The sequence below is a fragment of the Talpa occidentalis genome, unplaced genomic scaffold, assembly GCF_014898055.3.
Source record: "Talpa occidentalis isolate TD23 unplaced genomic scaffold, MPIMG_talOcc4v2.1 talOcc4.11, whole genome shotgun sequence".
NCBI lineage: Eukaryota > Metazoa > Chordata > Mammalia > Eulipotyphla > Talpidae > Talpa > Talpa occidentalis.
In genome coordinates, this window is record NW_023601104.1 from 9,294,889 (window position 1) to 9,311,011 (window position 16,123).

The window sequence follows — 16,123 nt, forward strand, 5'->3', positions numbered from 1 at the left end:
GCAAACATGGCTGCTTGATATCTCTGATCTTCAGGGAAGGCCAAATGCCATTGTAAGAGTCTTTTACCTGATTAAGTGAATGTCTTTCACGCCACTGCACTCCCAGTGTAATCTCCCTTTTAATTAACTCAAAACTGCTGATTTAGGTCTTTAACTACATCTATAAAATACCTTTACTGTAATCTTTATAGTTTTGAGTAGTTTGAATTAACTGAGAGAAGGTAGGTGTATATTTGTAAATATGACATAGTTGTACCATTGAAAAATTGAAAATCGAATTAAAGAAGTATTAAATGTAATATTTCCACAATAATTTATTTCTTAGAAGAATATACAAAATTCAAACAAAGTAGCTGCAGCCTTCCTCCTGCCCTCTGACTCTCATTGAGAATATTCCTATCCTAATCAGAAACACATAAAAAGGAAAGACTGGGGAATGTACTTCATTCTCGTCAAGTTGCACATCACAGGTTATCACGCATTCCAATAGAGATGATCTATACATTATGAGGAAAATAGACCAAAATGAATGGAACATGCAGAATGGTGATAATGATGTGAGTTATTAACAGAGAGATGACAGTTGGGTTTATGAAAGAACAGTTATCAAGAAAGAATAGAGAAGGAAGTGTCAGTTTTGGTCAATGCCCACAATTATGATATGGTAGGAGAACATAAATGGAAAAGGAATAATGTAGTTAGTGGTCTAAGGAGAGAACTGTTGAAGGTAAGAAACAGGAGAGGCAAGGACACATAAATTTTCAAATCACTCTTTTGCTTAAAACATGTAATAGGTACCCGTTGCCTACAGAATATAAACAATATTTAGTGAAACTGATAATCAAGGTCCTTCATTAAATGACTTCATATAGTTTTCTTCTTAACCCTCAACCCTTCACTCATACTCATGAGCCCTCTGTTCTAGCTCCATTGAATTAGTAGCTATTTCCCACCCATAATTTTCATGCTTGACATTTTCTCTTGGGATCTCCTTCCTCCTTATCTTTATCCATATAGTCCAACTCAAATACCACCTTCCCTCTTTTGTCTTCCCCAATCCTTATTTCCTCTCCTATTCAGAAATAAAAATTTTGTGTTTTCTACTGCTATAATAGTTTGTAAATATTGCATTCAATAATTTCACTCAATTTTTAGTTTTTCAGTAGTATAAATTATGTCATATTTATATTTTTTTAAAGATTTATTTATGCATATAAGAGCTGAGGTACAGGCCAGAAGTGTGGGGGGTGAGAAGATTCACTAGAGACAGAGTGGGGAGCACAACAGGCAGATCTACTGACATACACTGCTGAGGGGAGAAGTGGGCAAGTCAGGAGAGGTCTGCTGCACCTTGTGGGTTGCTCCCTGGCCAGCAGGGGATCGAACTTGTGCTGCAGTGGCTGCAGATAGCTTTATAGGTTGCATCTTAACCCCTTGCACTACGAGGGAGACCCCCATATTTATATTTTAATTCTAGCCTATAGCACATTTAAAAAATAGCAGACATTTATTGCATATGAATAAATAAATCAATTGTTGAATAAATTATTACATTAAAGTACTTAATGGTGGAAACAGTGAGTTCCCCCCATCTCCTCCCCCGCCCCACCCCATGTTTTCTAACTTAGTCCTAAGGAATGGAATTCTTGGCATGAGACAGCAAGTTATTTATTCATTCACTTATTCACTTGTTTTTTAAAATGTAAACTTAGAGATGTCCAATAATTGATTCAAGTATATTTTTAAATTGAAAGCTTAATAGGAACAGGAAATAGAGGGTCAAAGAAAGGAATCTATAGAATCTTGATAAGAGGAGTAGGTGATTCAGTAATAAGATGCAGATACCTGCTGTTTAAATCCTGGCTTTGTCACCTGGCCCTGTCAGTGTGAGTATAGACAAATTACTATAGCTTGGTTTACACCACTTACTATGCTATCTACTTAGCAACATTTTTGTGAAGTTGAAGTTAAATAGTTGCATGGAAGAAACTATGTTAAGTATACATTCAATATAAGTCCAGACCTTTCCATTTTGCCTTCTAAGATGACCCAGGGATTTTTTTCAACAGAAAGAGAATGTGGTCATAGTCCTGCTTCATCTGTATTCACCTCTTGTTCTCCCTCCCTTAATTACGATCCAGAGTGACCTCTGGAAAAGATAACCTAGGAAACCACAAAACAAATATAGAAGTGTTTACATTTTCTTAATAACAAAAATAGACAGAGTGACTGGTCTTTCTCAAGAATCTCTGCTGCATGACTAAGAGAATTTTGAAATGTCTTTTAAATTTTCCTACTAAGGATAATGCTATTTCCCCAGTATCCCAATTCTATCATCCAAAGAGTTGTGCTTTTTCCAAAGGTTTTTTTTTTTTGCACCCCTCAAACCTTCCTTATGAAGCTGTCTTTGAAAATGAGCTACTCTCTCTAGTGTTAAAATTTGATAAATACATACATGTATATACACACACATACAAAATTAATTACATGTTGAACAGTAGAGAAAATGTGAAAATGAGAAAATAAGAGAACTAGTGTAAAGTTTGGAGGGAGGAAAAAAGAGAGGAGTGGAAGGAGAGAGAGAAAATGAAAGAAAAATGGAGAAGAGTCTGGTGAAAACTTTTCTATTTTGATGGAGTAGATATATAAGCTGATGATGGCAGTGTACTGCTTACTGGTTAAGAACTTTGACCTTGAGTTTATATCCCACACCTGTTTTTCATTATCTATATATCTTTGGCACCTTCTGAAACTGACTAGTCTATAATTTCTCATCTATAAAATGAAAATAATATTAGTACTGGCTTCAGAGAGTTACTGAGGAGGGTAAATGAGGTGATACCTATTAAGCGTTCTGCATAGCACTAATTACATGAAAGTTATTGTTATTTGTTAATGTAAATCTTTTGCTTTTCAAAAATGGTATCCCGATATTGAACCACATTCTTACAGAGCAAAAGAACTTCCTCATGTGAAGTGTCTCACTTCTGGCACATCTGCAGCACTCTGTTTATTGCATTCAACATCTATTTCTACCCTTTCTTTTACTCCCTTATATCTGAAAGGTTAAAAATGACACTTCACAGACTCACATAAGTATGTTACAGATATGATAAGTTAAATCAATAAGATAGGTTCACTCTGTATAGAAACAGCCCAAGATAGACCAACCTTCTATTGCTATAAGAGCTAGCAGTGAAGGATAGGAGACTAATAGTAGTTTTGGAGGCTGTATTCTATGTTCCAGGACTACGTGACTGATCTGTGTAGCAGTGTCAACAGTGAAAGCAACTGAAAACTGTAGTAGCCGAGTTCTGGAAAGACCTAAGCATTGCTGTGGTGATGCTATCCTGGATTAAAGTAAACGCTACTCCTACAGTCCTTCCAAGGATTTTAAAAATACATGTTACTCTATATGAAATCATCTCTGCTTAAATACCTGGAGATATTTCCAGTTATTTCACACTGAACCATGAGTGATACAATGACTGTTTCAGCTATTTTTTTTTTTTATAGAGGCATGTTTTTCTTTCTTTATTTGTTTGCTTGTTTTTTTGTTTTGTTTATACGTGCACTGGGTACAGTCAGAAGCGCGGGAGGGTGAGAGAATTCACCAGAGCCAGAGCGGGGAGCAGAGCAGGCAGAAGGACCGAAGTACACTGCTGAGGGGAGCAGCGGGCGGCAGGAGAGGTCTGCGCGCCATGTGGGACCCTCCTCCGGTGGCCGGGGAGCAGCCGGGGATTGAACCGGCGCCGCAGAGGCCCGGTCAGCTTCGCAACCCAGCGCTCTACCGCTGCGCCACCGGGGAGGACCTGTTTCAGCTATTTTGATGCTTTTTACCTCATTGCTGTGGAAGCTGGAGAATTTGGAAAAAATGGTTCATGTCTTAACTATTTTTTTTTTTTTTTTGGGACCCTCACCCATGGCTGGGGAATGAACCAGCGCTGCAGAAGCTGTGGGCAGCCTCGCAGCCCAGCACTCAACTGCTGCGCCACCAAGGGAGGCCCCATGTCTTAACTATTATGGGCATTATGATAAAGAAAAAAAAAAACACAACAAAACAAACTAAAGCTAAAGAACAATATGCACCAAAATTCAATCCCTCTTTTCTTAAAGATTTGCATAAATAAGGTTCCAGACACATGAAAAATGTCTATTTTGACTGAACCATTTAGAACCCTTAGACCTGTGAGGGCCATCAAAAGATTTGAATCTGCAGTGCATCACTCCTTGAAATATGATTCCAAGTTTGGAGTGAGAATGTCTACTAGTCAGCGTCATAGTCAGTATGTCTAGATTATCTTGCATTTTGTTTGGAAAATATGTATATTTTTCCAGTTCCCTGGATGAAGTGGAAGCCCAGGCCATACCCAATGGAAGCCCTATTACTAGCATCAGCACTAATGCTGGTGAGCACCCTGGGTGAGCATGGGGATAGAGGAGTCTCAACAAACACCCCATAGATGTGAATGTAGCCTCTGCAAACTCTGGAAAGGGGCCCAAGGATGAATCCAAAATAGCAGACCCCATACAGACAGTACCTACCCCTTCTCACTGAAGACCCAATTATAATTTAGGTCTCCCTGACACACAGCGCCATCTACTGGAAATGTGGAAGCTCTACACTCTTAACTTTTATAAAGCAATGGGAAAATGGAGAAACACAACAAACAGCAACCTGAGTCCTCAGGGGAATATTATACTACCGAGAGAGATCAAGTCCCCAGAACCCAGTCATAAAGACATAGAAGATCTTTTCTTCCTGTCAGATAAAGAGACCACAATTGCCATTATAAAGAAATTGGAAGAAAACAGAAAACTCAGAGAAGCTGATCAAAGATATACAGGAAAACAAATGTTCTGAGAAATAAAACAAGCTAGCAGAAGATCAAAATTAAAGATTTAAATAGGAAAATAGCAGAGATGCAGGATATGAAAAGCTCCATAAAGGAGATTTTAAAAGTGAGACCTACACCAAGACACATAGTAGTGAAACTTGCAGCATTCAAGACAAAGAACAAATATTGAAGATAGCTGGGGGAAGAAGCAGATAGATTATTAAATAAACCCTGATCAGGCTAACATAGGAATTTGCTGAAAAAAATATTGCAGTCAAGGACAAAATGGAATGATGTAATCAAAATACTTAAAAACTGCCAGAAAAGAATACTTTAGCCTGCGAGGACCCACCCCCCCGCCCCAGTTCAGTTGAAAAGGGGAACAAAAAAGATCTCAGACGCACAGATACTGAAAGAGTTTGCAAAAATAGATGTCTTCTAGAAATGTTGAAAGGGACTTGCATCACAAGGGACTACACCTGAGGGGAGAAATCAAATAATGACCAAAAATTAAAATTGATGTAATACTAAAATAAAGAAAGGGAGCTCTCACATCTAAACCAAAGAGAAATATAACACAAAGAACTGAACAATAATATAGATAGAACCACAAGATTAAGGACAAAATGGCAGCAACAGACTTTCATATATCAATAATTGCTTTAAATGTAAATGGACTGAACTGAACTCATCAATTAAAAGACACAGTGTGTCTGGTTGAATTAGGAAACAGAATATGACTTTTTCCAGTTCCAGAAAATATACCTGCACTCCAAAGAAAAACATAGACTTAGAGTAAAGGGTCAAAAAACAATCCTACAAGTGAATGGGACCCAGAAGAAGGCAGGAACAGTGATACTCTATCAGATAAAATAAATTTCCAGCTAAGAAAAATAATAAGAGACAGGGATGTTGAGTAAGCAGATGGATAAATTAGTATGGATTTCAGGGAGGAAGTTTGAGATACAGAAATATACAGAGATTCCTCCAAATAAAATCTAAAAGTCAACAATTAAGTTGGTTTTCCATGACAGTTTTCTTTGAAACAGTACATTCTTTTCATATTCAAAATAAAGAATAAATCATCTAGGTGACTAGACAAATGTGAGAAAATCCTACCAATGCTAACAATGGTTTGAGTAAACTAGATGAGAGAGCTGAAAAGAATCTTTACTAAATGAGTACTTCTCACTCACTTTTCTCTATGACTTTGGATTAGAACAACTTAGTGTCTTAGTTGCTCAGCAAAATACAACTACCAGTTTTAATTAGTGTTTAGTGAGTACTCTGTGATAGGTTTATATTAAGGATTTTATGCAAATATCTTTTAATTTTGAAATAATCCCATAAAGTAAGTTTGATTATACTTACATTATTCTTGAGGGAGTTGAGACTTAGGGAAGTCATGTAACTGGTGGCTGAAGCCATAGGTTGTTGCAGGTGGTACCCCTGGAGGGGGTTGCTGGTGAGGATAGATAGCCCTGGGAAAAATGCTAAAAAGTATCACATTTGGGGGTGGAGCAATGGATAAGATTTATAAGGACACTGGATTCAGTCAGCCTTTAATTCAGAGTTTGGGGATTCAGCATTTGGGGTCAGCAGATTTCAGCCCCTACCCCACCAATCTTCCAAAAGGCTGAAGGTGGAGGCCCACAGCAGTCAACCTCAGAGAGGAAAATTTCAGAGGCTTTGCAAGTAGCCAAGTGACTGAAACCGTTTCTGGTTTTGCCGTTGTTACAGCCTGGCAGGAAAGGCGAAGACCAGGAGCCTGGCTCCTCCTTAAGCTGCATGAGTAGGGCTGTTTGTCAGGTGGTCCAGTCACTGTAGTTGCTGTTTCAAGTGCCACTTGTCTGGTGCTGTGCTGGAACATCTTGCCAGCTCTGGGAGCACCTCCCGTTGTGTCTTCTGTTGTGTTCGTGAGTTGGACAAGAATGGGTACATGGCCTCTCAATTGGTGACATTCCACAGCTGTGCTGTTGTCTCTACTCTGTGCCCTGCCTTTGAGAGGGGGCAAGTGGCTCTTATGATGAGTGTATGCTCCTCCATATTCTCTGCTCACCAGGCACATGGAGTTATGTGACTGAAGTGTACTCTTTCCTTATATACTTGTTTTCCAGAATATTTTACTTTGTGTGAAATAAATCTCCTGGTCTTAAAATTTTAAATTTTATTGCTCTAAGAATCACTCTTGATAGTTCCCAAAACTGATTGCTTATCAGAATATCTGGGGACATTCCAATAATAAAATTCCTTGGCTTTTAGGTAAATACTTAGGAGTGGAATTACTGGATCATATGGAAGCTCTATGTTTAGTAGGTCCAGAAATCTCCACACAGATCTCCATAGTGGTTGGACCAGTTTGCACTCCCACCAGCAGTGCAAGAGTGTTCCTTTTTCTCCACTACCTCGCCAACATTTGTTGTTGCTAGTTTTTTTAATATGTGCCATTCTCACTGGTATAAGATGGTATCTCATGGTAGTTTTGATTTGCATTTCCCTGATTACAAGTGATGTTGAACATTTTTTCATATGCCTGTTGGCCATTCGCATTTCCTCTTTGGAGAAGTTTCTTTTTAGCTCTTCTGCCCATTTTTTGACTGGATTATTTTCATTGTTTTTGTTGAGTCTCATTCCAAAGGGCACCTGCATCCCTATGTTTATAGCAGCACTATTTACAATAGCTAAGCTATGGAAACAACCCAAATGCCCAAAAATAGATGACTGGATCAAGAAGATGTGGTACATATACACAATGGAATATTACTCAGTAATCAAAAAAGATAAACACATGCAGTTTGCAGCAACATATATGGAGCTTGAAGGGATCATGCTCAGCGAAATAAGTCAGAAAGAAAAAGAAAAAATACTGGATGGTCTCACTCATAGCAGGAATTTAGAAAACCTAAATGAGGGACCAGGAAAAAGACTAATTAATATGAAGTAAAAATCAAAATCAACAAGCAACTGTGAACCAGAGACACACTACATGGGGAGAGGGGCGGGGAGAAGAAGGACTAGGGTCAAAATAAGGGGGGGTGTGCAATTGTATGGGGAATATAACCAAAATGAAAATGCATACATTGTGCAAAAATGAAAAATGATGTAAGAATTATAAAAAATAAAATATTTTAAAGAAAATTCCTTGGCTTTTAACCTAGGAGTTGCTCTTCACTAGGACTGAGGAAAAGTCCCAGCAATAAGCATTTTAGGGAAACTTTTTGTTAAAGTATAACACAGAAAGATTCAAAAGTCACATGTGTACAGCTCCCAGTATCCCCCAGAACAATAGATATAAATCACTAGCTCTTCTTTTCCTTCATCCTAGTTCATCATCCAAGTAGTCACTATCCTGACTTCTAATACCATAGATTAGCTCTGCCTGTTATGTAAATGGATTAATACAGTATGTGTCATCTCTGGCCTCTTTTACTCAACATTGTGTCTGTGAGATTCCTACACCTTGTTCCCTGTAGTAATAGTTTGTTCATTGTCATGTCTATGGAAGTTCAATTGGATGAGTATACCATAACTTATTAGTCAAGCCTGATGTTTCAAAATGTTTTCATTTTTCTGCAGCATGAATACTACTGCTATGAGAAGTTTTGAGCGGGTCTTTTGCAAAAATGTGTATACATTTCTGTCACATCTATACCTTGAAGTGTAACTGATGGGTCAGTTAGTATGCTTCTGTCCAGCATTAGCAGATAATGCAAACAGTTTTACAAGGGGCTCTACCAATTTATGCTCCCAGTAGTAAACAAAGTTCAGTTGCTCCACATCCTTGCCTATAGTTGGTAATATGAGTCTTTTTAATTTAAATTATCCTGGTTGGTATTAGCGATATCTCATTATGGTTTTGCTTTTAATTCTTTCATGAATGTTGAGAACCTTTTCGTTGTTTTGATGATTTAGTTATACTTCCTTTGTAAACACCTTGATCAAATATTTAGACTAATATTTGATGATTTGTCAATCATCTCACTGAATTTTATAAATTCTTGAATTATATGTACATTGAAAATATCTTCTCTGTGACATATATTTTTATTCCTTAATGGTGAGTTTTGATTAATAGTTCTAAAAAATGATAAATGTTAAAATAAAAAAATAAACTACATAAAGATTAAAAACAAAAAATAAAACAAATAAAGTTCTTTTATATTGTCTAGCATACCTATTTTATCTTTATATTTAATGCATTCTGTTTCCTATATTAGAAATATTGGAAGATTGCCTATCCCAAGAAATATTTCCAATTCCAAGATTATTTATTCAGAATCCACGTTTTTGATAAACTCCATGATTCTATGCATTATCAGATTTTTTAAAAAGATTTATTTTTTTATTTATTTATTTATGCATACAAGAACTGGGGAAGGCCATAGATTCAGGGGAGAGAGGATTCACCAGAGACAGAGTGGGGAACAGAACAAGCAGATTGACTGAAATACACTGCAGAGGGGAGCATTGGGCGAGGCAGGAGAGGTCTGCTGCACCATGAGGGTAGCTCCCTGGCCTGGTATCTAACAGTGGCTGGGCATAGTTTGATAGCACTGAGAGTTTAACCCCTGCATGACCAGGTAGGCCCTGCATTATCAGATTTAAGAAAATCTAGTTTGAGTATTTAAATCTGTTAAATATTGTTATATGCCAGAGGATGTCTGAGGTCTGAGTTTTTGATAGTGAAGTTCAATGTCCAGTGTCAATAATGTCTTCTTTAAAGCACTAAATAAAGGGAGGGAATTTAAAAACCAAGGTTCATAAATAAGGGATCAAGAAAATAATAATAATAAACAAACATATAATTAACAGGCCACTATAAATCAGAGATATTCTGCAGGGGAGAGGGAGGAAGCGAGCTCAAAACCAGGGAGGGAAGAGCACAAGGAACCATGGTGATGGTGCAGAGAGACTACACCTGAGAGAAGAAAGCAAATATTGTACAAAAATGAACATTGACGTAAAATATATTTAAATAAATAAATTTAGATTTAAAAAAATAAATAAAAATGACTCAAAATAAAAGAAAACAAGGCTCAATATCAAGGTCTGTTAAAGATAGACTGGATATATGTAGAGTCAGTGGAAAAATATGCCTGATCACATATCAGAATTTGGTATTGCTATATCAATATCAAAGTCTAGGGAAGCAGAACTGAATAGCTTCCAAGTTTCAGAATCACATGCTAAGGAGACAGGGCCAGTGGAGCAGAGCCCCAGTCTGAGGTTTTGCTGGGGCTCTCAGAAAGGTGAGACACTGCAGGCATGGCCGCCATGTTTCCATGATTCATCATAGTCAACCTCACTGTCCTTCCTCCCTACTTTGATGAAGTAATTTTAGATCTACTGATGATCTACATTCTTATCTCATCTTAGAATGTGATTCCATTGCTCTGTTATCAAGAAATCATTGTATAGATTTTAGTGGGCCAGGACAGTGAAATATATTCTACCTTGGACATTAAAAAAGAAAAAGTTTTACATCACAGTTTGACCCTTTATATTTTTCAGTAAGTTCCTAATTTGATTCTTTTAAAAACAAGTTATATTACTTTTGGAGCTATCTTACGCTCTGGAGTCAGACTTGTATGACTCAAATTCCTGTCTGTGCTTGGCCTAACTATTTATTTGTATTTCATTTCTCTCACTTATTGACTAGAGATAATAATAATGCCTTTTTCTCATGATATCCATGAGGATTACATAAGTTAACATGTGTAAACTGCTTATAGTTTCTGGCACTTAGGAAGTATTCAATAAATCTTTGATATTATGACCATATACTCTCTGGTTTAATAAAATAACAATATGGTTTGAGTTCTTTATAACTAAAAATTATATAAATACACAAAGTATGACATTATAAGGCAATGAAAGCCATAAATTAATAATTTCTCAAATATTACTTATATTCATTTTTAGAATAATTTGTTACCCCCTCATTTACTTTTTCACTCCAAAGATATTACACAGAACCTAACTGTCGAGACTTAGAGACCTGAGAGTAGTCAGAACATAAAAGAAATCATTATCAGATAAAACAGTTCTTATAAATTACAATGAGATGCTCCATATTAATATTAAAGAGCAGTAGCTACATTCTTGTCCAGAGACCCTGCTCCACAGTTCAGCTATGTAGGGTACTAAGTTGTAGGAGACTCTAAAGTTCTGATTTCACTGATGCCAAGTAAGTCCATCACACAAAACCACAACTCCCCCCACCCCCTGTTCTAGAATTCCATCCACAGACTCTTGAAAATCCACTCGGTTGAACTACTTTCCCAAGAATATTAATAGAGTGTCAATCCTTAATTACCCTATGTTTCCTGAAAGCACTTTTCCTAAGGGATAGAGAAGACATCTTTAGGATATAATCTCTGAAAATTGAAGGGATACCATAAAATTGGGGGAGAAATAGAAAAAAAAAATAGAACAGGAGACATCGTGATGGCTAGCTTTGCTTGATATGGATGTGGATTGCTGGATAGGAATCTAACCAAAGGATAATTTGATCCTCCTTCATGACCTGTCATACTATTTGATGAGCAATAGTGAACTCAATGTACTTCACTGAATCCAACATTTGAAATTTAGAAAATGGGCAAAAAAGCTTTAGTTCTCTAGCTAATTGAGACCTGACTATAAACCATATGAAAAATTCCAATTCTCCCAGGGAAATTCTTGTAGGAGAACGCTAGGAAAGTGGTTGCCCAAGTAGAACAGCCTGACTCTGACGTCAGTGAAGAGACCTCTTTGTGGTGGTGATCACAGTGAAATCATTCACAGCACTCAGAAATGATCATAGAACTCTCTCTTGGCAACCTTGAAGTTTTCTCTGCCTCAGAGAATAACTTTACAATTACTGAAAACATGATATGGAAGAAGAAAATGTTGATGCCAACCAGGGGTATAACTGACTGAAAAGTTCAGTCCCAGTGTAACTGTAAAGGAGTAGAGTCTGTGAGCCCATTGCTGGGAATAGGCGAGTGGGTAGGGGACTGATTTTCCCCTTGTCATGGGATTTAGGTGTTAGATTACATGCCCTTTCTTTGAAAATTAACAACTGTTCATATTCAGGGATAATAAAGATGAGGCACTTCCAGGAACGGAAGAGTATGTAGGCTAATTGTATCAGTATGGCCTATTGCCCTGTGGGCTTTGACTGCTGAAGCCGTAGATATGACTAAGTCGTTAAAATAGCAGATGAACATTTACTAGATGGAAAAAGCTTATCCTGATGGCCAGTTTCTCTCCCTGCTTGGAAAAAATGTTGGCTTCTTTCACTGGGGCATTCATAAGATGGAAACTAAAATGGGCTCTGTGAAGTGGGTGGGAGGGTAAGGAGAGAAAAACAGTCAAACCAAAGCAGCCAAAGTCAGAAAGGGTCATGTGAGGAAGTGGAAGAGTTGAATGTCCTTGAAAAGAGATGGAGGAATTTTTCTCAGCCATTTCATGGCGTGGTGTGGTGACACTCTGAACTTCAAGAAGCGGTCAGACAGAAGCACTCAGCATCAACGGCCGTGGGTGTTCCTCAAAGTGCCAAATCTCAGGGTGTTACCCAGTTATTCTCTTGGTTTGTCTAAACATGGCAAGGGTTCCTGGGAAAGATTGGAGGCCACAGTATGTAGTCATTTTAACTGCGAGTTCAAAATACATTTTTAGCCATTACAGTAGCATACTGTATTTGCAGAGCAAAGGCGAGCAACCGAATCACAGATGTCTGTTGCTGGTGTCTTCTTTAGGACATGTGAAGGCAGTTTTCTCACAGTGTGAGAAGTGTGAGCCATGGTCTGTGCCCCAACTTTTGGTGGGACTCTCGCCGGTGGCCGGGGATCGAACTGGCACTGCAGAGGCTGCGGGCAGCCTCGCAACCCAGCGCTCAACCGCTGCGCCACCAGGGAAGGCCCATGTGCCCCATCTTTTGTTTGCTCTTCCAGCCTCTCTGTAGCATCATAAGTTGTATTGTGCCCCCCAGATGTCTTCCCTGAATGTAATCTGGGTTTGCACTGGGGAAAAAAGGCAGAGTTGTGCTCATTCGTTTCTGCTGTTCCACTAACTGTGATGGTCTCGGTTCTTTCCCTATCTCCTATGCCCTTCAGTTCGGCTCAGTTCTCTTCATTTCGACAAGTAACTGCTGACTGACTAGCAGGTGCCTGAGTGTGGGAACTTCAGAATGACCTGTAGTGACTTACAGTTTGGTGAGTCTCAGTTTTCTTGTCTACTCATCACATTGATTTCTTCTTCAGACTACCTGGTTTTGGTTCCTCTCTCTGCCACTCAAATGCTGTGTGACACTGGACAAGTTACCTAAGTTCCTTGTGCCTTACTTAGTTCATTTTATTGTTATTATAACTAAATGAGCTACTATGTGCAAAATAGATACTGTTTTAAATATAGTAAGTGCTCCAAATATATTACCGATTATTGTCATTATCTTCTTTGTTTCATTACCCTGTCAGAAGGTCACATTTTATATTAATAAGATATCCCTCCCTCTTATCTCTTTTCACTTATTTACCACATGTCTTTTATGTTTTTTTTTCCTCCCTTTTTGGTCCAAGTATGATATCTTAATACAGCAACTAGATTTCATACACTTTGGAGAAAAGAATCACATCTTTTACTCTGTCTACTACACACTAGCTAGCAGCTTATACACGCAAAGGGTACTCCATAAAACACTTGTCAACTGCATGAAGTGTTAATAAAAAGGACCCCTTTTTAGTTGTAATTTGCATTGAAATTTCCTCAGCAGACTGGCCCTCACACCTTACAGCTGTCTTCATGTTTTTCTCTAATAATCCTAGCCATTCCTCTCCTAAATATTCTTTCTTCCAGCCACTGAGTAACTTTTCCCAACATCTGATGCCATTGGGTGTCTTCCTGAGCACTGGCCTTGTTAATGCCATAAACCTGCCTTTCTAAATGTACAGGGCTTTCCTTTTATGACCAATTTAATAATTTTTCTTCCATTTTCTATCCATTTTTCTTCCCAGGTATATTCCCACATGTTTCTGTTCCAGCTATCACACTTTGGGAGACCCTAGTAATAATAACATACATGTAAATTTTATGCAACACTCTTTTTTGAGTTGTAAAAATATGAGAGGTAAATGGAAAACCAGCCTGAGAATTTAAGAAATTTTACCAGAATCAAAAGTAAATAAGAAGTAGGCCCAGGACTCACATAGGTCCTTAAACTCCAGGTCAATCTCTCTTATTTCCATCTGGCTAGTTACTTAAGCAGTTCAAAGTCAGAGATTGAAATAAGTAGGAACATGGCAGGATTGTATGTCTGAAAAATGAAATTATGCTCTGCATATGCATCTCTTAAAATGAGTCCTGCCTAGCCTACAGTGTCTCTGCAAACTTGAGGAAAAATTGCTTAGGAGTCTTATGAAGTGCCTCTTCCAACAGTATATCAGAAAGTATAATTTATGAATCAGAAAATCAGGACTGAGAAGAAGGTATCTTTGCTTTCTCTATAGTTTGGAGGCAGAAGAATCCTCTCTCAGTGGAGGCGTGGATGTCCTGTCACCCATTGTCTGGTCCTACATATCTGGGCCTCTCTGTCTTAGGAAAAAGAGCCATTACTTAGCATCGACATGCATAGCTACAGCACACAGAAAGCAAAGCAGACCTGATGAAAGATCTCATCCATATTCACAGATGGCATCATGGATCAGAGTGGGGAGCTATGCTGGACACAGTTCCTGTACCTTCTGCCCTTTTTTTTTTTTCTTGTTCTTTACCTGTAAAATTGCCAGGTTCTGGCAAGAGTGACCCTCATGCTATTTCTACATTTGAGTTTTCATGTGGTCACCGTCACCTGGGCCCACTACATGGCAGAGAGAGATGCTGCTTCGACACATTCATCAAGCTGCCCTTGGGTGTTTTGACTTCCTTGGTCATTTCCTGAAGAGCCCAGGGCTGCCACCTGAATGCACTGGGATTCATGAAGCTAATCTGATAGATGAATGGCAGGGAATGGATTAGACTATTTTCTACCTCTTGGACAGTCTGTTCTCACATGGTCACTGTGGCCTCTGGTGTTGTTCTGAACAATGAGAAACTCATATATGCTAGCTGTGAAGCAATGGCCAGCTGGCTTATGCACATTCTCATTTCTGCTCTTCTTTCTGTTCTGCATTCTCCATTTCCCCTACACTCCTCACTAAAAGAATAGTATGTGAGTTTTTGCATTTGGCTCTGTTTTTAGGAATCTGAGCTAAAGACACACAACACATTCAGATATTGAAATGAAATTATTCAACCCCTTTCTCTCCAGCCCAGTCTGGCTTCTCCACTTACCACACCACCAATGGTCTGTCTTCATGCCACAAATTCATCTTCATCTTTGACTTTTAAGCTTATAACATGAATGGTTTAAACATAACTAGTCATCCTCTAGTTCCTTTTTAAAGCCATCATCTTGAAAACTGTTCCTGTGGGGACATGGAATACTATCTCTCATGAGGTAGTTTATGGTCTCTTTGGACATCTGTCATTGTTATTATGTTGTATTTTAACTTTCACATCAAACCAAAATTTATTTTCAGTCCACCACAACTTCTATCCATGGGTTTAACCATGCCTTCCAGAGTAACAGAGGATAATTCTTTAGCTATGTAAAGTCAGTTGACTCTTCTGATCGCATCAAAAGTACTGGTCCCCCCAAAAAAAAAAAATCATTCCCAATGTTTCCAACTGTTCCTCATATATTATTTTTTGAAACACTCTCCAAGTTTTATGCTTGGTTTCCTTGTCACGAAACACTTTTCCAAAGTGTCAAAACTCCTGTTGCTTGAAGATGAACAAAATAATGGGGCCTCGTGAGAGAAACAGAAGGAAAAGTACACTAAGACACTATTCTTTCAAGGTAAACTTCTGTTAATTGTTGGCATGTGTGAACTTATGTGAGAATGGCAAGGTGGGAGCTGAGAGACCAGAGAGCAATAGCTATTCCTGAATCTTTGACTTCCATTTGGGAGAGCAGGCTGAGTTTTCATAGTCTGTTGACTTGGGTTCTTCCTGCAAGGAAAGTATATGGGAAGCTGACCCTTAAAAAGTAGTAAGAGGGCCTCCCCTGGTGGCGCAGCGGTTGAGCGCTGGGCTATGAAGCTGCCTGCAGCCTCTACAGCACTGGTTCGATCGCCGGCTGCCGGCGAGGGTCCCACATGGCGCGACAGACCTCTCCTGCCATGCCCGCTGCTCCCCTCAGCAGTGTATTTCATCAGTCTGTCTGTTCTGTTCCCCGCTCTGTCTCTGGTGAATTCTCTCACCCT

At 38.6% G+C, this 16,123-nt stretch overlaps 1 long non-coding RNA gene across 1 annotated transcript in view; it reads left to right on the forward strand.

Annotated features, from left to right (window-relative positions):
• Positions 1-16,123, forward strand: part of LOC119237900 (uncharacterized) — a 331,742-nt gene that overhangs the window by 114,382 nt on the left and 201,237 nt on the right. Inside the window, exon 3 of the long non-coding RNA XR_008553840.1 lies at positions 12,938-13,036. This is a non-coding gene — a long non-coding RNA (uncharacterized LOC119237900). The remainder of the gene's footprint in view (positions 1-12,937; positions 13,037-16,123) is intronic.